This window comes from Nycticebus coucang, chromosome 12, assembly GCF_027406575.1.
Source record: "Nycticebus coucang isolate mNycCou1 chromosome 12, mNycCou1.pri, whole genome shotgun sequence".
Lineage (NCBI taxonomy): Eukaryota > Metazoa > Chordata > Mammalia > Primates > Lorisidae > Nycticebus > Nycticebus coucang.
In genome coordinates this window covers 112,180,182-112,204,774 of record NC_069791.1, presented here as the reverse complement: position 1 = coordinate 112,204,774, position 24,593 = coordinate 112,180,182, and the positions used below count along the sequence as shown (strand labels likewise).

General features: G+C 43.6%; 1 protein-coding gene across 4 annotated transcripts in view; it reads left to right on the top strand.

Annotated features, from left to right (window-relative positions):
* Positions 1-24,593, top strand: part of PARN (poly(A)-specific ribonuclease) — a 272,151-nt gene that overhangs the window by 140,518 nt on the left and 107,040 nt on the right. The gene's annotated exons all lie outside the window — the stretch shown is intronic.

Below are 24,593 nucleotides of genomic sequence, written 5' to 3'. Positions count from 1 at the left end.
GAAATGCATATATTTATACTTATGTTTATACATATATTTATATGATTTGTTATTTATCTGAAATTCAACTTGAACCGTGCACCCTGTATTTTTATTTGTTAACTTTATCAGTAAGTCTTGCCCTGGCCACTTTTTTTAAAACCACAACCCGTGTCTTAGTGCTCCCTATGTTTTTTTTTTTCTATAGCTCTATGTGTACATTGTATATTTTACTTTTTTGTTTAGTGTCTGTATCCTGCCACTAGAATATAAATCCATGAAGTTAGGCTTTTTATTTTAACTCATAAGTAAAAGTCAAGGTTAACATACATGTAGAAACTGTACTGCTCAGTGAATTATCCCAAAGTAAATATATCCAATCAGGAGGGTGAAGGCTTTTGTTCTGAGTTATTCTCAATGCCTAAAATAGTAGGTATATAGTAGATGATCAAATATTTATTGAATGAATCACTGATACAGCCTGTGAGATAGGCATTCAAGTTATATTTTCTAAACAACTAGCTAGAGAATTTTTTGATTATTTATTGCTTGGTCATTATTCTCCTGAAAGCATGTTTTACTTTTTAAGACACAGGGTCTTATTATGTTGCTGATGGCCTCAAACTCCTGGACTCAAGCAGTCCTCCCCTCTCAGTGTCCCAGGTAGCTGGGTAACAGGTATGCTCCACTGTGCCTGACTTAAAAGCGTAATTTTAATGAATATAAATAGCCTAACTTATGAAGCTCTTCCTCTGCTTTTGAACATTTGTTCGTGGTTTTTTAAATATATTTACAGTTTTTAAAAGTTTTAACTTGTCTTTTGTGCATTAAAAATTAGTCCTCATTTCAGATTGTTTTCATAGGATGATTTCCTAAAAGAAGTATTACTAGGTCAAAGGATATGATTCTATTGAAACCCCTTCTTGTTTACACAGAACATTAACTGATAGTCAGTGGACCTCTCTGCTAAAGAAGGCACACAGAAAGATTGTCAGCTTGCTCAGTAGCACAGCAGTTTGTGAGTGGCCAGTGCTCACTGTCTGCTCTGAAACATCTTGGATTTGTATTCCAGTTCTTCTTATACCAGCTGCTAGACTCCAGGCAAGTCATTCAGCAGCTCTTCAGTTTTCTTCTTTACAAAGATGAGGGTAATGGAGCCTTCAGCATTGGCAGTGTGCACCATATGTATAGTCTCAGGAAATGGTAGCTGTGGTCTTCGTGTAGACAGCCCTTCTGTTCAAGCCTTGCCCAGCCAGTGTCCCAGACCATTTTTGGTAAATGAGTCAATTAATGTAAGGGTGACCACTTTACCTTGTCCAAGAAATTCTAGCCAAGTGAATAAGGGCCAGGACGTGAATTGACAGGATAGGATTCCCACTTTCCTGTTATGTCCACAGGTGTGTAGGGAAGGGAGCAATAACATAATCCCTTTCACATAGGAGACTGACTTGAACTATGATAGCATACCTTCCTAGCTTAAGCTGCCCAGTCTTTCCTTGCTTATACGTGATTCATCCATTTCTGTCAGCTTTGCTGAAAAATATAGATATTACATTACCCTTTCTCACATGAGTCAGCTCTTTTCTAGATTGTTTCTAACCACAAAGAACTCCCAATAATTCCCGGGGTGTCTTTTGTGAATGTTGAGTACAAATTGTGTAGAGTAGTCTGTGTGGACACGACCGACACTCAGCACCTTGCTGCAAGAAGGGAGGCGGGGGTCCCTTCTCCCCTCTGATGTCATTTCACCAGAAAGGAGAATCAGTTGTTTCCTCAGAATCAGTTGTTTCTTCATCTCAATATTTATGAGATGTCTCTGTGGGAGGAGGGGATTCTCAAACATCTTCTAAGCATCCCGAGTCCCACAGGAGAGCACATAGGAGCACTCAGGGGTGCTGGCTGGGGAGTGGAGCCTGAGTTCAGTTTCCCTAGAGCAGTGGTTCTCAGCCTTCCTATTGCCACAACATTTTAATACAGTTCCTCATGTTGTGGTGACCCCAAACCATAAAATTATTTTCGTTGCTACTTCATAACTGTCATTTTGCTACTGTTGTGAATCGTAATGTAAATATCTGATATGCAGGATGTATTTTCATTGTTACAAAGGGGTCATGACCCACAGGTTGAGATCTGCTGCCCTAGAGTCTTTTGTTTGATCTAAACCAGCCTCACAAATTTTAAAACTCCTATAATGCATCCATTTTATTTTAATACTAAGCTGTTTTATTTTTTTTATTTATTTATTTTTTTTGTAGAGACAGAGTCTCACTGTATCGCCCTCGGGTAGAGTGCCGTGGCGTCACACGGCTCACAGCAACCTCTTAACTCTTGGGCTTACGGGATTCTCTTGCCTCAGCCTCCTGAGCAGCTGGGACTACAGGCGCCCGCCACAACGCCCGGCTATTTTTTTTGGTTGCAGTTTGGCCGGGGCTGGGTTTGAACCCGCCACCCTTGGCATATGGGGCCGGCGCCCTACTCACTGAGCCACAGGCGCCGCCCATACTAAGCTGTTTTAGATGACCAGATTAATTATTTAATTTTTCTTCCCTGATCTCCAGTAAAATCCATGCCCTGGAAGTTAAGCCCTGGTTATTCAGAGACTTGTAGTAATACAAGCACTGGGCTGCTTGGAAGGAGGGCAAAGTGGTTGTGCTGGGTGCTCTCTCCTGGAGAGACCTCTGGTGGTACGGAATGGCTGAAACACCTTCCTTGTCTTCAGAGAACCAGCGTGGGTGTATACAATCAGAGGACAGGCACAAAGGCTTAGATGTTTATTCACTGGGTATTAAGTACAGTTGCATGATAAAAGTTTAATAAACTTGTGTGAATTCAAATTTACTCTGTTTAGATAATTTTTTCATAGCGAAACTGGTTCAGCTTGTCACTCCACTCAGTGAAATTATGTGTCCATGTGAGTTGGAGGTAAAATGGGAGATGTGGGTCTGCATTTCCCGTGTGTCAGTTCTCACACTCCTCCTGCAGCTACCTGCTGATTAGAAACCATGTGTGCACAAGAATATGTGGACGTGCATGTCTACTGACACAGTGCTCACGGGCAGACCACCTTCTTCCTCTGGTGTGTAGAAGAAACAGCAGTGTGTCCTAGCGTTGAGGGAGACCTGGTTATTACATTGGACTCAGTGAGAGATGCGTGATGCTCTCCAAAGTGGCACATCCAGAAATAAGGTTTAAGAGTAATTTTGACTGAAGGCAGTTTTCAACTTTAAGCCCTCACTCCTCTCCCTCACAGGAGTGCTCTGCTCCCTGCAACTCTGCTTCCTAAAACTCCGGTCTTACTTAGGTGCTTTCCCAAAACCAGCAGTGGAAAGCACATCAGCTCAAAGATCAGAAATCAGTTCCAGGAAGGTGACGGTCCAGTAATTCAGCTGTCTGCCCCCAGGGTGCGTTCTCTTCCACTGCACCATTCTGCCTCTGCGGTGTTTGTTAAAATGTTTTAAATCCTGAAGTAGTCAAGAATAATTTTCTTTTTAAAAAAATAATCTAAATATTTAGTTAAGCCTGCTAAAGAGCTGAGCACAAGGTCTGTCTGTGCTCTTTTGGAAATAAAAGTGAATTATGGCTGCACTATAGCTTGAGTAGTAACAGAACATACCCCATGGGTGTGAGTTTTGTGCCACGTCTGTGACTTTCAGGTGCATTCCATAGCTGCTTGCTAATGCATTCCCAGGAGAGCGTGCTTGTGGAGAGAGAATGTGCAGGAGGCGGAGGCCAGCTGTGTGCTGGGGGAACACATGACTCAGCATTCCAGCAAGCTGCCTACCCAGTGGCGATTCTCACTGTGACTGCCTTAATAAAACGGTGGCAGGTGGCCTGGTAACCTGAGAGGTAGGTGGGGAGGGTCCTACCTACTTTACCAAAAAGCTTTCTATCAGCTGTTGATCACAGCAGGTTGGAGTGAGAGAGAGGTTTGGCTCTGCTAGCTGACATTCTTTTTTATTTTTCATGCCTCTGCCTGCATTTTTACATCTGCTGTTTCTTCTTATTTATGTATTACTTAAAGGTGGAAGGTGGACAGTTGACTCCATATTAAGTCCTCATTGGATTTAGTTACTGAAAACATGTTGTTGTTTTAATGTTAGTCAAAAATTTAATTTGCAGTTCAGACCGATAGACTGTTTCACTGCGTATGCATGTATATGTGTATTATAGCAGAAAAGTTTGCAGCCATGTACCTCCTTGTTGATAATTTGGTTTTGGCAGAACAGCTCTGGATGTAGCTTTTTTCTTTTCCTGTTGGTAAGGGCCCTAACTGCTACCACTGTCTGTCAGCTCTCTGGAAAGCATGGTTTGTGAAGCTTTATCGCTGGGTCCCACAGAAGTTGCTTTCAGTTACTTAACTTTTTTTTCTTTAAAATCACAGGATAATACTATCCAAAGGCAGTATAAGTAAATTCATTCATTAAACATGCTTTAAAATGAGACTTATATGTGTATTTGAAGCATTAGATATGGCACTTCTAATTAGAATTCAAGTTTAAAGAATGGCAGTATTTCTCTAGGAAAAAAAAAGAGTACTTTTAAAAGTCCTCTAGTATTCCTTTATCAATCAAAAAACATTCTTCATTCCGCCATATAGTAGATACATGACTTTCAGAAGTTGTTCAGTTTTCTAATTTGTGTTGAGTATTTTGACATTGTAGGAAACCCTTGGGTCATTGGAAATTTTATGATAAAGTTATAAAATATTCAAAAGTACTTTAATATCACACTTGTCATTGTATTGATTATTTTAAAAGTCTTTTAAAATTTTTCAATTTTCTAGAGATAGTGTTTTGCTATGTTTCCTGGCCTGGACTTGAACTCCCATCTCCACCTCCTGAGTAGCTGGGAGTATAGGCAGGCATCACCTAACCCATCTTGTATTCATTTGTTACATATAAGTATAAATATTAGGCTTGACTTTTAAAAAAATCTAATGATTTGATTTTTCATTGGGCGTCCATATGAACAAAAACATCTATGTTAATTTCTCCTTAAGATGTAGAAAATCAGATGAATGTCTAGAACAATTTAGAGATTTGAACACCTTGAGGCGTGAAACCTGAACAATGTCAGTATCACTTTTTAAAAAGAATTTCAGACTCTTTTGCTGTACCAGAGTGGCAAAGAACTTGTTATTTCCCTGAATTGTCAGAGTTGCCACCTTCTGAAGCACTTACTCAGCAAAGGGAGAAGTTCCTGTCACTCTCAAAAGCTCAAAAGTTACTCTCTCCTTCCTCCTCCCACCTCTGCCTTTGACCTCCCCTGCTCTCCTCACTCCTCGCCCCTCCCTCTCCTTCTTGTCCTCTTTCCCTCTCCCCTTTTTCCCCCTCTTCCCCTCACCTCTCTCCTCCTCTTCTCCTTCACTCCTCTCTCCCCCTTTCCTCCCTCCCTCTCCTTCCTCTGCCCCTATCTCCCTCTCCCCCTCTTCCCTTCTTCCCCTCTCCTCTCCTCTCCCCTTTTCCCCCTCTCTCCCTCTCCCCTTCTCTCCATCTCCACCTCTCACCCTCTCTCCCTCTTTCTCTCTCCTCCTCTCCCCTTCTCCCCCCTCCTCTTCTCTCCCTCTCTACCTCTTTCCCTCCCTCCCCTTCTCCCCCTCCCTTTCCCCCTTTTGCCCCTCTCTCCCTCTCTTTCTCTCTCTTCTCTCCCTCTCCCCTTTCCCCCCTCCCTCCCCCTTGCCATCTTTCCCTAGCTCTTCCTCCCTCTCCACCTCTCCCCTTCTCCCCATTTCTCCTCTCCTCCTCTTCCCCTTCCCTCCCCTTCTCCTCCTCTCCTTCTCCCCCTCTCTCCTTCTCCCCTTCTCTCTCACCCCTTCCCTTTCCACCTCTCTCCCTCTCCTCCCTCCACCTCTCTCCCTCTCTACCTCTCTCCCTCACCTCTCTCCCTCTCCTCCCTCCACCTCTCTCCCTCTCTCCATCTCCCCTTCTTCCCTACATCCCCTCTTTTCCTCTCTTCTTCACTCCCTCTCCCCCCTTCCCCCCTCCCCCTCTCAGTTGCTCAGCCAGCTCACTCTCCCTCCCTCTTCCTCTCTCTGCCCTGCACTCCACCTTTCTCTCTATTTCTTCCCTGACTTAAGCTGGCCTGTGTGTCTGTGTCTGGTTGGAGGTGAGTGTCACCCAGCATGCTTCCTCTCATTTTTGGCCTGTATTTATGTCTGACATCTGCAGCAACCACCGCCCCCCCCACCCCCCGCCCAAAGCAGACAAACAACTTCCTTAAGGAAGAAGAAAACAGAGGTGGAAAGGTCTTTCTAAATCCTGAAGTATGAAAGGAAATGATTTGGTAATTTTTAAGAGGAGAAAAAATAATGCACGTATAGAATCACTGTTAAATGCCAAGACAGGATAGAACCTTAAAATAATTCTTAACTCAGTTTTGTGCCACTATTTGGGGATATTTGGTAATCCTTAGAGCTTTAGTTGATAGTGTATTGACAGAACCCACCAGTGAAATAAGTTGTTTGTTAGGCACATCTCATCAAAGGCAAAGAGTAAAACTGATGAGAAAAATAAAACCACATCCTCATTCTTTATCCCTTTGGAAAAGTTTTTCTTTTTCTTTCTGCTGCTTTTCTGAAATCAAATATTGTCAGTTATAACAAGTAAATTTCATCGTCCCAAGGTGACCTGTGGTCTGAAGAGAAGATTCCATTCCTTTTCTTACCAGATAGTTCCCTGCCCACAGAGGACAGGAAGACCAGGCACAGTGCCGGTGGAGGTGACTGGCTGAGTGTCTAAGGAGGGTATATTGGCATTTTTGGCATTGTTTCAAATCCTTTTTTCCCTCCCCTCGCCTTTTCCTTTTTCTTTTCCTAGAGATGGAGTCTCAGTTTGTCGCCCAGGCTAGTCTCAAATCCTGGCCTCAAGCAGTTCTCTTGTTGTGCCCAGATCTCGAAATCCCCTACAAAGACCATCAGGGAGCCGAGTCTGATGCAAAAGCAAAAGGGCCTTTTATTGCAAGTTCAAACTTGGGCTCCTGGGGACTCCACTGCAATGGATCCAAGCCAGGAGCCCTGAGCACTGGAGCAGGGGGTTCTTATGGTCCCGTGCAGCGGGTGGGCATGCACAGCTTGAAACAAAGGGGGCACTTCTGGATTGGTTAGGTCGGGGGGGTCCCTGTTTGGTGGGTGGTTGTCTCGTGATTTGGGGGAGTTGCCTGGGCTTGTCTGGAAAGTAAAACTTGCTGAGTGAAGTGGCAGGGAAAGCGAAATTTAACTCTTAAGATGGCGCTGGTCTGGTTCTTTCATTCCCCCCCTCTACTTGTAAATTCAAGGGCCCAATCATGGGTCTGGTACTGTGTGTGTCATCTCTAGCTTTCTGTCTGAAAAGGGCCGATACTGGCCTCTTAAGACCAGCAGTTGTACAGCTCTTACACGGTCCTGTACAAAAGTGATGAGCCTATTGATAATGTAAGGGCCCACAGTCAGGAGTAGGAGTAATAACACTAGGGGACCAGCCAGGGCTGATATCAGAGTTGTTAGCCAAGAGAGACTTATACCAGCTCTGATTATTTTTTCTTTCTAATTTACGTTTGCGCAAGCTCTCCTGCACAAGGGCCATTGATTCTTTCATTATTCCTGAGTGATACTGAGAACAGCACACAACCCTTTTTTTTTTCTTTTCACCAAAGTCTAAAGTTTAATTAAGGCAAGTTCCTCGAGGAGTTTCCTAAGGCTTCAGCCATGCGTTGACCAGCCAGCTCCCAGTATGTGGCTGGAACAGGGCATGTTGGACATCTTAAAAGTTACCTTTACTTTTTAAGGGGCAGTGAAGCTTTATTTGGCCAGCTCTGATGACTCCAGGTGAAGATTTTTTTCATCTTCACTGCCGTGCATGTGGTCAGGATGATGGTGTAAAGTCCTTTCTACTTTGGTTTGAGGGGGACCAGGTTCTGATTCCAGACCTAAACTTGGTCCCTTGATCTGCAAGTTCTTGAAGGGCATTGCTCTATATGACTGGATTCCTGGGGATACTGTTGGTCCTTGGCATGTGTTGAACTGGCTGCAGGTGACACACTGTAGACTGACAGTTTTGGCCAGGGCTGCCAGGTGGGAGATGTAGAAGTACTGGCCCAGCAACTTCATCAAATACTCCTGTCACCATGGTGGCTGTTAGAATCTGGGGACTGCTACTCATCCATCTAGCATCTTTATTCATTCTCCCTCTGCTTCCTGGTTCCCCTCCGCTGCTAACCATTCCTTCTCCTTCCAGGAGTAGGGGTGAGCTCCGGGATGCATGGGGTGAGGGGAGCCACCTGCAATACTTGGTATGGTTGGGATGCAGCTTTCTGCCTCAGTATCAACCCTAGTGTTCCCTTTAGTGAAGGTGGAAACATTTCCTTGATGTCCACGACAGTGCATCACTGCTATCTTCCAGAGTTTCCATACTGCCTTTAGTAACTGAAGTATCTCCTGCTGATACTTAATGTCCTTTTTTCCAGAATTTAATAGTCCCTTCTCCTTGTACAAAGTCCTGTGTACTTGGAGAGTCAGAAAAGCATTCAAATTTTTCCCTTGACTTAGTTCTAAGGCTCCAGTCAAGGCAATTAACTCAGCCTTCTGAGCCATTGTTCCTTGGGGTAGGGGCTTAGCCTCTACAGTCTCTGTTAAGGTAACCACTGCATACCCAGCCCACCGCTCACCTTGTGCCGTCATGTAACTGCTTTCATCTACATATAAGTCCCATTCTGCATCTGTCCAGTGCTGGTCACACAAGTCAGGTCTGCTAGAGTACACATTATTTATAACTTCTGTATAATCATGCTCAGTCTCTCTTCCACTGACTGGAAGGAGCGTGGCTGGGTTCGGAGTGTTGCATTAGAGAGCCAAAAATGTCTCTTAGTGTCCATTAAATTGACCACAGAGTACGGTACTTTCACTCTGAGATCCTGCCCAGAGTCAGCTTATCACCTTCTTGCACAAGGAGAGCAGTAGCAGCTAGAGCCTGTAAGCAGGGTGGCTATCTTTTTCCACTCCATTCAACCGCTTAGAGAGGTAAGTTACAGGCCTTGACCAGGACTCAACCAGTTGGGTTAACACACTCACAACCATTTTATCTCTCTCTGAGACATACAGAGTAAAGGGCTTGGCCAAATCTGGTAGTCCCAATGCAGGTGCAGCCATCAGCCTCATCTTTAGCTAGGATGAGGCATGTTCCTGTTCTCCTTCCCACTCCAAGGGCTCTCCCTCCTCTCTTTTAGTTGCCTCATACAAGGGCTTAGCTAAGATGGCAAAGTTGGGGATCTAAAGACGACGGAAGTCGACTGGACCTAAGAATTCCCAAACCTGCTTTTAGCTCTTGGAGGTGGGGAGGCAATTAATTACCTGCCTCCGTTTCATGCCTAGATTCTCCCCTTGCTGAATAAGTAAATCCCAGATAACGTACTTGCTGCTGGCAGACCTGGGCCTTCCACTTAGACACTTTATAGCCACATACCTCTAGATGTCATAAAAAACAGTCCATGCCTCGGGCGCAGCCCTCCTGGGTAGGGTGTCCTGAAAGGAGGTCATCGACATATTGGAACAGCACATATTTTAATTCTTCAGCCAGGAATTTCTGGAGGTCACAAGCCAGCACTTCTTCAAAAATCGTGGGTGTTTTGAACCCCTGTGGCAACCTGGTCTATGTGTACTGTTTCCATGTCTGGTCTCTCTCACTGGAAAGCAAACAGCTTCTGGCTTCCCAGAGCCAGCCTTACACTGAAAAAGGCCTCTTTTAAGTTCAGACAAGTGGGCCACTTGGCTTCTGCTGGCAGCAGATTCAGCAGAGTACAATGCAGTGTTTACAGTTATACCATTTACTGGGAAATTTTAGATAACATTTAATACTGCACAAGTTTTCCAGTGTAGCCAACAGGTGACCTTTGTTGAGTCTTAAGGCTTCAGAGTAAATATAACCACTATATATAATTCTATACTCTTTGGCCAGTCTCTTAGTCCCATTCAATAGATTAATTTAGTAAAACAGTTACGTCTCATTTTATGAGTACAGACAAGGCTGGGATCTAAATACAGATGGACCACAGCCTCTTTTTCCTCCTTTTAAACTATTTTTATCTCTCCAGTTTCTCTCTTTATTAAAGGCAAATTATAGTAGAACTAATTTACTTGCTAAAATAAACTGTACCTTCAATATACGGGGTCTGATTATTAGCATAAAATGAAGTAAGAATAATTAATTATTAGCCATATAGGCTCTTTTTTCCTTTAAAATTGGCTTTGCTGGAACCTTTTGTAAGGAATCTCAGGCTGGACTTTTGGAAAGCCTTTCAGAGCCCAGGTTTCATCTGTGCCATTAGATACCTGTATGCATTGGGTAAATCCCTCTTCTCTTGAGGTCCCCAAGCACATTTCGATTCCCAGATCTGTCAGCAAGCGACCTTCGTTACTTACCACAGATAAGGAAATGTTACCGATGGGTATCTAGCTAATTTTCCAAAGGAGTTTTTTTTTTTTTTTTTTGGCCTTATAAAGTCAACCTGAATTCCTTAATGCAGTCTGGACACCTCTGGAAATGTTGTTCCAGCCAAAGCCTTGGTAAAATAACCAGTGCCATTATCATGTCCTATAAAACAAAACAGATTGCTATTGAACTTATGCAAATAACTGTATTGTCAAAAATTAAGAATACTTAAAATGGCTTTCACATTCCAGAGAAATCAAGGAGAGAGAAAAAAAGATACATGTTTCAAACTCTGCTCATAAGTATACACATTCGTCGAAAAGCTACAAATAGCTCAAAAGACAGAAAATTATTTCTTGACTTCTGGAAAACAGAACACAGAAAGAATCAACAATATTTCGAACAAAAAGCCATTATAAACTAGCCCAGTTCCATGTAACTGATTTCTGTTCTTTTTGAAGTTAGCAATACTCATAGATATGTTATCTTTCCAATGAAATTTCTAAAAATCTGCTTTTAGTCCGAAGGTATTCAATTTCCAAAGACATCAGTAGTTTGAATTCGAGAGAATTCATCAGCCTCTCTTAATATTTCTTTTTCTTTTCAGGATAAACTTTGGACTCAGCCAGTTACATAAAAAATACTTTTTTTGATGAATTAAAATTATTACCGACAATATATGTTAGGACAGACTGATGTCTTATACGTTAGGACAGACCAATGCTTTATAATGTTGGAACATATATATAACTATAACCAACATAAAATTAATCACCATTTCATATTTGACAATGTTTCATATATATATATATATATATATTTTTTTTTTTTTTAATTGTTGGGGATTCATTGAGGGTACAATAAGCCAGGTTACACTGATTGCAATTGTTAGGTAAAGTCCCTCTTGCAATCATGTCTTGCCCCCATAAAGTGTGACACACACCAAGGCCTATATATTTTTAATAAATCAAATAAGTTTAATTTGTTTTCCCATGACTTTCAGTAGTCTTAATATTTCAAGAAGACCAAATTTAAAGTTGTGGTTTTTTTGTTGTTGGCCTGGGCCAAGTTTGAACCCGCCAGTCTCAGTGCATGTGGCCAGTATTGCAACCACTGCCCTCCGGGCGCCAAGCCCCAGATTTAGAGTTTTTATTTTGGAAGGTTTGTCAAATATCAAAGGCCTAAAACATTTGTTTAAATAAAATTACAAGCCAAAAGATTTTAAAGGAAATACATAGTCAACTGGATCACATGTAAATTCTTTCACAAATTCTCTTTTATGAGCTTCATTTAACCTACACAGACCATCTACAAACATTCTAAACTTTCTTTAACTTTTACCCTGCCTTTCATTTTCTTACACAACCATTCTGTTTCAGGACAAAATTTATCACACAAGATTCTTTCTTTACACAATGCCATTCTCCTTTCTGTCCAATTTCTCTTACTCTCAAAAACTCACTTTCCACAAAACAGGATCCCAGTTTACCATGAAGTCACCCATTCACTCAGCCAAACTGATAATTAAAATGTTTAAAAGGCAAGAATTTTATCCTTTGACAAAGATTCAGTTTCCCCAACAGTTTAAATACCAAATTATTACATTTTACAAATGAGAGACATTTATGAGCTGTAACATTGATACAGGATTTCCCCACTCAGGGCTGAACAGGGAACCCCCATTTTTCAGGCTCAGGTGAGCTTAGACATCAGACTCCAATCTCCCGGCACAAACACATCACAAGCCACACTTTCTGAGGAATAAAGCAGTTCTAAATTTTTTTTGGATGACTCCACCTTGAGTAGGGAGCACACACCCTAATTTTCTCCCAGATAAAAACTGCAAAGACTTAATAACTTTGTTTGTCTAAGGTGCAGGGCTGCCTTCATTCATGTGCTAGAATATTCAGTTTGCAAAAATATTTTTCTATTTATATAAATCACTAGTGGCAAAGGGCCAATAATAAAGGTTCTGAGCCTCACCTGGGCCCTGGGGTTAGGTGAACGCTGCTGCCAGGGGGCTGTAACACTCAGGAGGCTGGCCCACCCCACAAAGGGCGGGGACTCCCAGCCACTTTCCCCACAGGGCCTTCTCAGCCATCCTAGAGCAGGTTGCTGCACACCGCCATGGTGGAAATGCGCCCGGCAGTGGCCAGTTGCCGGCCAGGGGGCGATCCTCTGCCACGGCTTTCATGTGAGTCCCTGACTCGCACACGTGTTAGACTCCTTGATTTGTGTTTCAAGATGGGTCGTGTGGGTAGCAGACATCACCACTGACCCTGTGCGCTCACTTTGCTTTTTTTTTTCTTGTGTGGCCCCTGGAGAGAAAAAAAACAATCCCTAGGGCTAAAGGCGCAACCCACCCGGGGTACACTGGGGAAAGTTTGCCCCGCTCCTGCCCCCGCCCTCACTGCGTCCCCGCCCCGATGCTGGACGGAGGGCTTACGCAGAGGGAGTTGGGGGAGCAGTAGCGTAGCCTGGCCCCCTGGGAGAGCACTGGCGCAACCCCCACTGAGGGGAGAGTGCGGCAACCGGTCTCGCTTCCTCCTCCCCAGGGGTCCATGGCCCGCAAGTGTAGAACAACAGTCAAGTCAGCTGCCACCTTTCAATGAGCTCGCTGCCTGATCGCCAATGGTGGGCTTGCAGCGACAGGCTTTCCCTCCGCCACTTCCCTGGGAGGTGGGTGTTCGCCCTGTAGGGGGTTCAGCGAGGGGTGATATGGAGGAGGGCAAAGTAGATCTTGGTCTGCACTATCCAAGGGGTAAAGCAGCACAGAAGGTTTGTGGGGTTTCTTGTTAGGGGAGTTAGGAAATTCTCACGCACTGCGAGAACCGAACTGCTCGGGAAGTGCTTTGAGCCAGGGAGGGGGAGATGAATAGTTCCCTCTGGAGGCCAGCCAACATTGAAGGTCGGCCACTCTGTCCTGCAAAAGGTAATCAGTTTAGGTCTTTTTTTCACCACAAGTCTCAAATTTTGAGCTCTGAGTTCAGCCACACTAAGATACCAGCGTAACACAAGACACACAATACACTGAGGACATAGAAAATCGACATTGCGCAGAAACAATAGCCGAGACAGTCTCTGACTGTGTTGCAAGAGCAACCCGCTTCGTCCACCCAGAAAAACTACAAGAGGGACTGTGTCCACACCACGCCCTGAGGGTTTCACGTTTCATTTGGGGGGCGGAGGTGGGGGGACAAGGTCACTTCCAGAATGGGCCGGGACATTTCCTCGGCACCCTCGGCCGGCAGCCTCCAGCGCGTTCACTTTGACTTTGCTGACCACCTTTATAGATTCCAGATTTCCAAAAACAACCAAGGCAGACAAGACAGACAGACACTTACCACCCTTCAGGTCAGGGTCCTCAAGGGGTCTTGGGGAATTTCCCAGCCAACGCACCAAATGTTGTGCCCAGATCTCGAAATCCCCCACAAAGTCCACTAAGGAGCCAAGTCCAATGCAAAAGCAAAAGGGCCTTTTATTGCAAGCTCAAACTTGGGCTCCCTGGGACTCCACTGCAATGGATCCAAGCCAGGAGCCCCGAGCTCTGGAGCAGGGGGTTCTTATGGTCCCACGCAGTGGGTGGACATGCACAGCTTGAAACAAAGGGGGCGCTTCTGGATTGGTTAGGTGGGGGAGTCCCTGATTGGTGGACGGTTGTCTTGTGATTTCAGGGAGTTGCCTGGGCTTGTCTGAAAAGTAAAACTTAACCGAGTGAAATGGCAGGGAAAGCGAAACTTAACTCTTAAGATGGCGCCAGTCTGGTTCTTTCACTCTGGTCTCAGTCTCCCCAAGTGCTGCGATTATAGGCATGCACCATTGTGCCCAGCTGAAACCTTTTTGGCAGCGACAGATTGTGTGTGAGTTGTCCTGCTGACACTGTAAAGTTCAGAATGTGCTGTCTCTGTAGATGATTACAAGGGTGGGGAGTAGAAGAAGTGAGACAGGCCTAGGAGAGGGCTCATGTTATCATTCAGCCCTGGTAACCTCGAGGGCACAGTGTGTCCAGTGCTGGGAACAGGGCAGGAAATGGCCATGAGAACCATAGACAGCTATCCCATGTACAGTTTATGAGAAATGTCTGTGGCTCTTTTCTTACCAGGTTGGGAGAGGCTGCTTTTGGTGACTAACACCCTCACTCCCAGGTGTCATCCATTCTTATTCTCTCCCCAGTTCTCTCTCTTACTCCAGGCTTCACTTGGTTAATGAATAAGCTGAGTCATGAGGCAAAAGTAAATTATTTTATCAGATGAAAACCACTTCAAAAACATCCACAAAAGACATTTAATGGAAATGTAAATAACCCAGCACATCATCTCCTATAATAGCTTATAAACAAGCAAATGTTAAGCTTACAACTATTGAAACCTTTAAACCTTAGAACAGATGCTACTCAGGCAGGCTTCTCACATACATGGTTATAGGGAAGTAGAAAAGTAGTACCACTTAAGCTTTGTCACAGTATTACTAAAATTGTGGCAGATTTAGGGCTTTATAAACATCTGAACAAGTTGCCAAGATAAACTAGTCCAAAAGTATTCTCTTGATGCAGGTGGTGTACCTATGTATTGGGTGTGTATTTATACCTGGCACCCAAAGTTCCTGAGAACTGGTCCAGATTAAAGGACCCTACTTAATCTGATCATAGACCGAGCCACTGCCTCCATCCAGCAGCTCAGTTAAACACAGGCTCTGAATAGGTTGTGTCCTGAAAGTTTTTTTGTTGATTAACCTTTTAGAATACAAAGCGTATTGTTGAATAGAAATGCTGTTTTGAATGGTGGGTGTCAGTGAGCTGTGGCATGTTTCAAACTTGAGGCGGGGGCCTGTTAGTGGATGAGGAAATCAATGCTGGTTGGTACCACCATTTAAAAAAGAAGGGAAGAAGACAAAGAACAGAACACATCAGAGTGGGTTTTCCCTAGTGAAGGGAAGTATTGTCTGGTGATACTGCTGCATTTAAAACCCAGTGCATGCTGCATGCAGCCATTAAAGTGGGAAAGGTGCTCAGGTGGGGGAAGTGGTTGTGAGCAGGGGGTTAATTTCTGGTGGTTTCCCCTCATCCTTGCACTATGACATCAGGCAAGTTAACCCTCGGAGGCTGAATTCTCTTATTCAAAATAGGGCTGTTTGTATTACAGAGTTAGGATTAGAGATAGAAGAGAATAGATTAGGTTAATATATTAGAGAAGAGATAGAAGAGAATAGATTAGGTTATATTCTAAATCTGTAGGATTTAGAATAGTATATTAGAGGTAATATACCACCTGGTGCTTAGTAACCTCTCTGTAAACCATGATTATTATCTATTTGTTCATATGTATATAAGCAGACCTTAAAGATATAAAATAGCATAACTAAAACATGTACTATTCAGTCTTCCTTGGAGTGGAATTTGTTCAGTGTTCTTGACATTTAGGATCTGCCATTTCACAAGATCTAGGAGATCTTTGAGTTTACGTCTGAAATTATTCTTGTGTGGTTGACACATCAATCTTAATTTTCTCCCATGAAGTGTGAAGAATGGTGTAAATTGCTTAGGCCTTTCAGCTGTCTGTCATCTTCCTCAAGACTGTTAAGTAGGGAATTGCTTCCCAACTTCTATTTTAAGTTCCTCTCTTAAAAAAAAAAAAAAAAAAACAGTTCAAAACTTTTTTCCGAATTCCGTCCACTTCTACTTTACTCCATCATGAATTCCTCCCTCCCTTCTGCCTATCACTACCCTACCCTTCAAGGTGCTACATCTGCACTTGTGAAAACCTTTTTATGTTTGGCTGGGTTTGTGGGCAGCTCTGGTGGTTGCTTTGAAGGGTAGGTTGAAATTGGCATCGGAAGCATGGCAGCCCCCGATCCACAAAGCTGGCTGCACACCTGTCATATTCTGAGTCTTTATGGAAGTATGTCCCCACACATGTGCTCTGGGGACCATGTACCCACCTGTTGGCTTCTTTCTAACAGCATGAAGACCTGCAGATCCCTTCCACCTAGTCATGATCCTGACTCACCTTCTCTCCTGACTCTTCTATCAGCAATTTGAGTGGTCTACAGCCTATAGCATGCTGGGTTCCTCGCTCACTCCCCCTAGCTGTGGTCTCCACACCACTGAGCTTACACTTCCTGAGGGCCCCAGTGACCCCCTGCCATACCCAGCAGACACCCTGCTCACCCACCCATCACTCAGTACACTGCAGGGTGTTCTGGGATCCTCATTGGACTTCCCAGGTTTGTCCAGTCCCCTTCAGCCCACACCTTCTTGGGCCCCCATATCTGCTCTTTCATCCACGTAATGACTAAATATGAGTGTTCCTCAAAAGTCTGGAGGCTTCTTAGTCTGTGTCTTTTCTGTCAGCATTGCCGCCCTGTCTCAGTGCCTGGGTTCCCAAACTGACTCCCTTACGGGTCCCACATTTCCTCCAGATGTTTCCCAGGCACCGCAGGTCCATCTACCCGCTTCCTATGTTCTTTCTCTTGCTCCCTGGTCCCTACACAGTACAACCCTGCCCAAGTGGGGACTCCGAGGACTGTCCCTCAGTTCTGTCTTTTTTTTCCATATCCCCACCTCCTCCATCCTATTAGCTGCTGTTCTTTCTCTCCTTGTTTGTTATACTGGCTTACTATTGATCTCTCCAAATCTGTCAGAAGGGGAGGTCTGATCATGAGTGCCCCCTGAGCCTGCCTGCAGTGGCTCCCCCGTGCACTCAGCTTCCCCGCCAAGCTCTACCATTCTGGTCACTCAGTCCCCAGTCCAGACTGTCGCCTCACTCTGAGGTTAGTCTCTCATATTCCTACTGCCTGGAACACACTTTGAATATTTTCTACACTGTCTGCTCTCCCAGCCCCCAAGTCTCGGGAAGACCTGAATGCCATTTCCATGGGGAAGCTGTCCCAGAGTTGTCAGCTTGGTCATTTTCCCTTGGGAAACCCCAGAGCACAGCTCCCTTTTTAACCCTCAGCTCAGATATGGTGGCCTGTGCACTTTCTCTCCCCTACTCATGTGCCTCTGATTCACTTATACCTCAGTTTTAGAAGATGGCTTGCTTGTTTATGAATGAATGGATAGATAAATAAATGAACAATTGAGAATTAAATATACAGTCGTCCTTCAATATCTGCAAGGGATTGGTTCTAGGATCCTCCACACACATCCCGCTCTGTGCATACTCGAGGGCCAGTCTGCCCTGCGGACCTGTGTATTGAGAAGATTAGCCCTCCATGAACGTGGGCTTTACATCTCCCAAATACTGTATTTTCAGTCTGCAATTGGTTGAAAAAAAATTTGCATGTAAGCGATCTCATGTTGTTCAAAGGTCAACTGTAACATTAGTAAATACTTAATAAATGGTAGCTTTAATAATTTTTAATTGACTTTTCAGCCTGTAACCATGAAAAAGAAAAATACCAGGCTGGTTAATCAAAACAGCGTTCCTTAGTGATATCATTCATTAAATGCCCAGGCTGCCGGCATGGGCTGTGGGGACACACAGTCTACATGGCCACTCCTCCACCTCCAGTCCCCCTTTAATACATGGATTTGCTGTCTGCTTTGCTGCTGCTGTTAAAGGCATCATTTCCCAGCTAGATTCCTGCCTGGCTGGTATCCTCTAAAGTCTCTCTTTTTCCTTTACTCCTCTAGATTGTGAACTTCCTCCCCTCTGCCACACCCCAGGACCCAGCACTGTGCCTGGAGCCATTGTTTATGAATGAATGAATAAAATGAATGTTTCAAAAGCAGAGTAGGGTTGTGTTGAGAGAGTTTTTGATTATCAATTAACTAATTTTGGTATTAGTAAACTTTTGAAAATTTACAGTTCAGACTTTTTTGATTTTATACTTGTCAAGATTGCTGGATTACACATTTCTAAATGATAGACCTATTCCATGAGCTATTACAGACTCGAGGTGCCTTGGGCCACCTCACTTCTGTCACACCAGGGCATAATGAGTTTGGTGAGTGTGCACTCACTGGATCGGTCTCACTGTGGAATGTATTATATTGGCTTGGGCACAGTTCTTTTTATTGCACATGTTTGGGAATTTAATAGCGGTAACCTATGTGTGTCTGTGCTAAAAGCTTACTATATACTTCTGTTCTTCCGAACAGCTTTCTAAGGTAGGTAGAGATGCCCATTATTTGGATTAGAAGCTGAGGTCTGGTAAGACGGGTGACTCACCTCAAGCAAATTAAGATTTGGGCAGGATTCAGACCCAGGCCGGGACAGCCTCAGAACCTGTGGTTTTCCCACTTGACTTGGCTGCTTCCCTTTAGGTAGGTTTTAAGTCATTGAACTTTACCATTATCTTTATGGTTGGTTTGCAAAGAGTTTTCCTTGCCACTTCCTTGGCCTTCATTGGAGAACTGTGAGGTGTGTAAACAGTAGCCAGCATGAATGCCTTTCTTTTTTTTTTTCAGCTGGGGCTGGGTTTAAACCCGCCACCTCCGGTATATGGGGCCAGTGCCCTACTCCTTGAGCCACAGGTGCCACCATGAATGCTTTTCTTTCTTTAATTGAGGGGGTGGCACCGTGAGAGCACAGAGTCGAAGGTGTGCCTTGTCATAGGCAGCAGAGCCAGCGTCACACCTCTACCTGACACCAGTTGCCAGCAACATGGAGGTAGCACCATCTGCCTTCACAGTGGTGGTGTCTGTGGAACTTCTCTTGCTGGTGTGCTCTGTGTCTCTGCGCGTGCAGTCCTCTGGGCCTGCTGCCTCTGCCTTCATTCCCTTCCCTGAGGGCATCCTGTGTATGTCAGGCGCTACCATGAAGACCCCTCGCTGCCTGCCTTTATTAGTTCTATCTATCTGTTTCATGGGCCTGGAGCTCTTTCATTGCCCTAGTTCTCAGTCTTTGGGTCTCCATACTTTAAAAAAAAAAAAATTATCCTTTGTTGGGAAAGCACCCATGGTGTGAAAGGAAGGGTGAGGACAAAGATTCACAAGCCCTGGTTCCTTGCTGTTTCTTTCCCTGCATGGCTTAAGGCTCAGGAGTGGTGAACCCTGTCCCAATGAAGCCACCCTTCGGGGTCAGAGCTGGTACTGGAGCTACTGCCTCTCACTTCCCGTCTGACCTCTTGACTTAACACCCAGGCTTCATCGTGGGATCTCTACTGAAAAGTCTATAAATATACATCCTGGTTCTGGCTTTTTTTCTCTTGAGTAGAAACATGCTGCCAACAGACACGAAGGCTCTTGGTCTCTTCCTTCTTCCTCCTTTCTTCCCATGATCACATATTAAATGCCTGCAGAATATCCTAGCAAACCCCGGTGCTACAAAGATGGACACACGTGGATTCTTCACTCAAAGAGCACTTGGCCCCGTTTGGGAGACACACATCTAAATGTGGGAAATAGAGCTGAAGTGAGAGAGCAGGGTAGAGCTAAGTTATTATTAAGGGCCCTGTATGGTATACCAGCAAGTTGATCATGAAGGCTCTGAACAGTTTGATAGAAGAGGATGGATCATGTCAGCTGGGGTGGGATGGGCTAGAGAGGGTAGAGAAAAGGGCTGTCATTTTCCAGGCTGGCCTGCCCTTTTTTACTTCTTTGGCCACATTAGAAAAGTCTGTAGTTTACCAAGTTTCTGTTAAGTCAGTCACTGATTCCTGACTTAGGAATCAGTCACTTAGGCTAGTCACTTTTTCTGATTTTTTCCTTATCTATAAAAACAAAATAATGCTTACAGGATTTTCTGTACCTGCCAAAGTAAATATTTTATAACTGCTTGTCTTTTTTATAACCATCGGATTAATAAGAATATAGGCAGTTCCCTTAGACACTGAGAACTCAGTAATTGCTGAGGATAGCCATTGCAGAAAATGCAGGACTAATAGTGTATAACTGCTTCAGAAGTTTCCTAATATCCTCACCTCTACCCTCAATAGTTGCTGCAACAAACAGATTTCAGCAGTCTCAGAAGCAGACTGCAAAAGTGTCCTCAGCTCCAAAGTAAGACTTTAGAAGCCTGGCATTGCAGCAGCAGTATTTATGTAGTATTTATACCATGTACAACATGGGGAGGGCTCTTCTTCCCTGTAACTAAAGACATTGAAACAGGAGTAACTTTTAGCTAGCTGGTCTTAAAGAGACCATCTCACTTAGACTGTATAGGAAATGGTCATTAGTAGTGGGACAGGGTACACAATGGAAAAGCTAGACCTTTTGTTTGTTTAAAATGTAATGAACATCTATGAAGCTGCCACTCTAAACACCACTACTGAATTCATCTACCTCTTGTTCTTCTCCTTCCAATCCTCCCTGCCAGGACAAGGAATCTGTGCTGCTATTTTCTTGCTTTTGTGTGTATGTTCTCTCTCATGTACACATTTCTGTGAAATGACTGTACGTGTTTTTCCATGTCTTTTGCCCCTTTTTCTGTTGCTTCCCTACTGATTTATAGGCGTTTTTATGTATCCTGGTGCTAGTCCTGTCAGTTGTATGTCTTATAAATATCTTCCCCTGGTTTATAATCTTTCCTCTCTTTAAAGTGTCTTCTGATGGCCAAAAGTTTTCATACTAATGTAGACAAACTTACTGAATTTTTTATGGTTAACCTTTTTTGCATCTTCATAAATTCTTCCCTACTTAAAGCTCAGAAAGATATTCCCTTATGTTTCAAGTTTTCAAAGTTTGCTTTTGACATTTAAGTTCTTCATCCATCTGGAATGGATTTTTCAGCATGGTGTAAGAATCCAATTTCATTTTTTTCCTATGGATAAATAATTTTTCCAGCTTTTCCTTTCCCAGGCTTTTCTGTTACAAGTCAAAGTTTCGCAGATGCATTAAGTATTTTTCTAGGCCCTTACTTCTGTACACTGGTCTGTTTGTCCCCACACCATCCTGCACTGCCTTAGTTACTTAGCTTTACAGTGAGCTTCCTTGGCTTGAGAGGCAGTAGCCTTCCTGTTCTTCAGAAACCTCTCAGTTGTTGTTGGCACTGTGTTCCTCCATTTAAATTTTAGAATCTGTCTATAATGTCCTGTGGAATAATTAAAGAATAATTTATATACAATAAAACAGCTGTCTTTGGTGTGCGGTTCTGCTAACAAATGCACGCAATCATGTAACCACCACCATGATTAAGATATGGGACAGTTCTGTCAGCCCTCCAATTCCTTCATCCTCTCAGTTCAGTTCTCATGACCACTGTTGTTTTCTGAGATTTTTTTTTAATTTTTATTTTTAGTTATGTCAGTGTTTAATTAAAGTGTTGGAATTTTATCCCTGAATTTACTTTAAATCTATAGATCAATTTAGGAGGGAATTTACATTTTATGTTAAGTTTTCCTATCCATCAACTTAGTTAAATTTTCCTTGATGACAATGGAAAGTTCTCCTAAAAAGCCTTAAACATTTCAAGAAAAACTTTAAAACTCCTAATATAGGAAGCATTTGTAAGATAATTGTCAACTTAAATAAACAAAATACATATAGATACAAGCAGACATGTGGCAGTATTACGTCCTTGTTGTCATAGAATGTATGTGTGTGTATGTGTGCGCGCACACTCCACGTCTTGGTTCTATACCATCTTTATTGCTTACCTATAAGACTTCAGGCAAGCTGTTTATAGCATCTTTGATGCTCATTCTTTTTATCTCTATGGTGACTACTGCATCCCTTACTGGTGGGGGTTGTGGAGAATAAATGCCGTAATGTGTGCAGAGTGTCAAATGACAATGGACCAAGAACAATGAAGCCATGAGTGGATGAAACTATTGTATGATGGGAACTGCTGCCATTTACCTCCGGGAAACAGAGGACTTTGAACGTGTTTGGTTCCCTAGTGGCTTTGACAAAGTTGTAGGATGGACAGATTGCCTTGCATCATTTCCCTGACAAATTTGGAAAAGGTTAGTGTTACCCAGCAGCCTGCTACATGCTGCTTCTGATAGGCGAGCTGGAATCCCGCAGTTGACAGCCAATTCATTTTGCTGATTCATCCATTAGAGTTATGGCTTTGAGCCAGAGCCTGGCTTCTAAATTAAAGTCCAAGAGCTGCAAAGCTGCTGGGACTTGAAGGAATACTGGTACATTATTGCCACGTGAAGGCCAGCAGGGAAAAGGGGACTGTTAATTTGTTTTCTCTTTTAAGTGATGTTTACTCCACACATGTGCTCAGATCAATTCCCTCACCGTGTCAGAGAGTTGTAATATTTGTCTTTTCATTTAGGAGCCAAATTAAAGGACACAATCAGATACCATTAAAGAGATAATTTTAGCTTCTTTATGACCCTGAAGTCACCTCTGCTTTCATGGGAAACATTCACCCAAGCGTCCTCTTTCACTTGATAATCCAAATTAAACTTGAGAGTGAGATTATTACAGGTGTCATCTCTTTTGGGCACACTTTCAAAGTAAACCTTCCAAATTAAAAAACAAAATTTATAGAGGAAAACCAGGAGGTGCTTGTCAGGCCCCAGGTCTCCGGCCCAGCTTAACTGGGTTCTAGACACGGACCGCTAAATTGCCTTGCTCAGGAACTATTTCTCTTAGGTGCCTGAGGGCTATCTGCTTTAGTTGGAGAGAGAGAGAGAGAGAGTATTAGAGAGAGTAAAGCAGTCTTAGAATAGATAGATCTTAGTCTTTAGTAGAACTTAGTAATCTTCAGCAGAGAGACACCGTGCTGGCATTCTGCAGACAGGAGAGGAGACAGAGTCAGAGTGTGTCCATGATAGAATGCGCATGCTCCCGACCGCAGTCTCCTCCAGCCTAATATAAGGCTGATCTTGTGCTGCTCAACACCACAGATGTAGAGACTGCCAAATCACTGCTGCTCTCATCTCGCGAGCTCTCATGCTTGTTAGGAGAGCTAAATTCCTCTCCATGCCCTATTCACCAAGGTGTTCCATTATTGAGCTATACAGGTATTTCTTATAACTCTCACTCCTCCTAGCCATAGGCTATATGGGCTGCTACAGGTGCTCATTTGCCAACAGTTGATGTAGAATAATGATGGTGGAAGTTCTCATTATGTGTCACATTGGGAGGTTCATGTGTTTAAAGGAAGTTTCAAGCTTATAGGGAAATCGCCTCTACATGAAACTGGTTTGTGACAGGGTGAGCTTTGAGAGGGTGGGAATTGTGTCTGGTTTTACCAAATTCCTTAACATAGGCCCTGGGACCAAGGCAGTAAGCAGTCACTGGATGGAAGAACAGGTGGATGATGTTTGTTGGATGTAAATTGTTGGGAGGTTGGATAAATTAATCCAAAAATCAGAAATATGACACATGGAAAGTTGGAAAAGTAACTGTTCCAGGGAATAAAATCTTTAAGAAATGATCCAATTTCTGTGATTCTCTGATATGAGTAACTGTGTTCAATAGCACGTCTCCAGAACTGGCTGGCTTCCAGTTTATCTCCTTGTGAGTAAGTCAGAGCATGCTGTGTGGAGCTCACATTTCAGGAACTCACTCTACTTTTTTTGAGAGACTGTGTGTAATATGAAAGTTCTCTAATACTTTGGGGTCCTCTCCCTTTCTCTCTAAATCAAGTGAATATTTGAATATACAACAAACTTTTTGATAAAATTTATGTTTTTTAGGAATAGTTTTCTTCCTATTTCATTTCTTAGATGACTGGATATTTTTGCACAGCATTCTGGAAACAATTGTTGTGCTGAGACTTAGTCAAATCCGGTCTATTTGAAGATTAAAAGTCTCAGGCATCGGGAGTGTGGACCTCTGTCTCTTATGCAGTTGTCTTTCTCTCAGACTTAACATCCCTGATGTAGCACAGTCCCTTGTCCAGTTCTGACGTGCTCAGACCTGCCTGCCCATCACCACATGCTGTACTCTGTCCTACATTCATTCACATAGCATTTATTGAGAACTACTCTGCACCCAGAACTTTTCTAGGTACAGGTACACAGGCTGTTTCTGACATCATGATGCTTTTGCAGCTACCTAGGACTGCCCCTAACAGCACAGACAAGCACTTGTTATCTCCCTGCCAGTGTGGGTGGTAAGTGCTGGCACTGATAGTGGGTCATAATCCCAAACTGCGTAAGCCAAAAGCAGTGATGGCACCCATCCACTGACAGGCCTCCTGTGTTTCTCCCTCCCCCGTTACTAGCATGTTCCTTCCACCAGCCCCAGTGGAGGAGGCAGCATAGGATTAGCACAGAATTGACCTGAGTGTAGTACGAAGCATTATCACCTAGAGGGGTGGGGATGGGATTAAGCTCCAAATCTCAAGTACTCTTGCCAGCCGGAGGCAC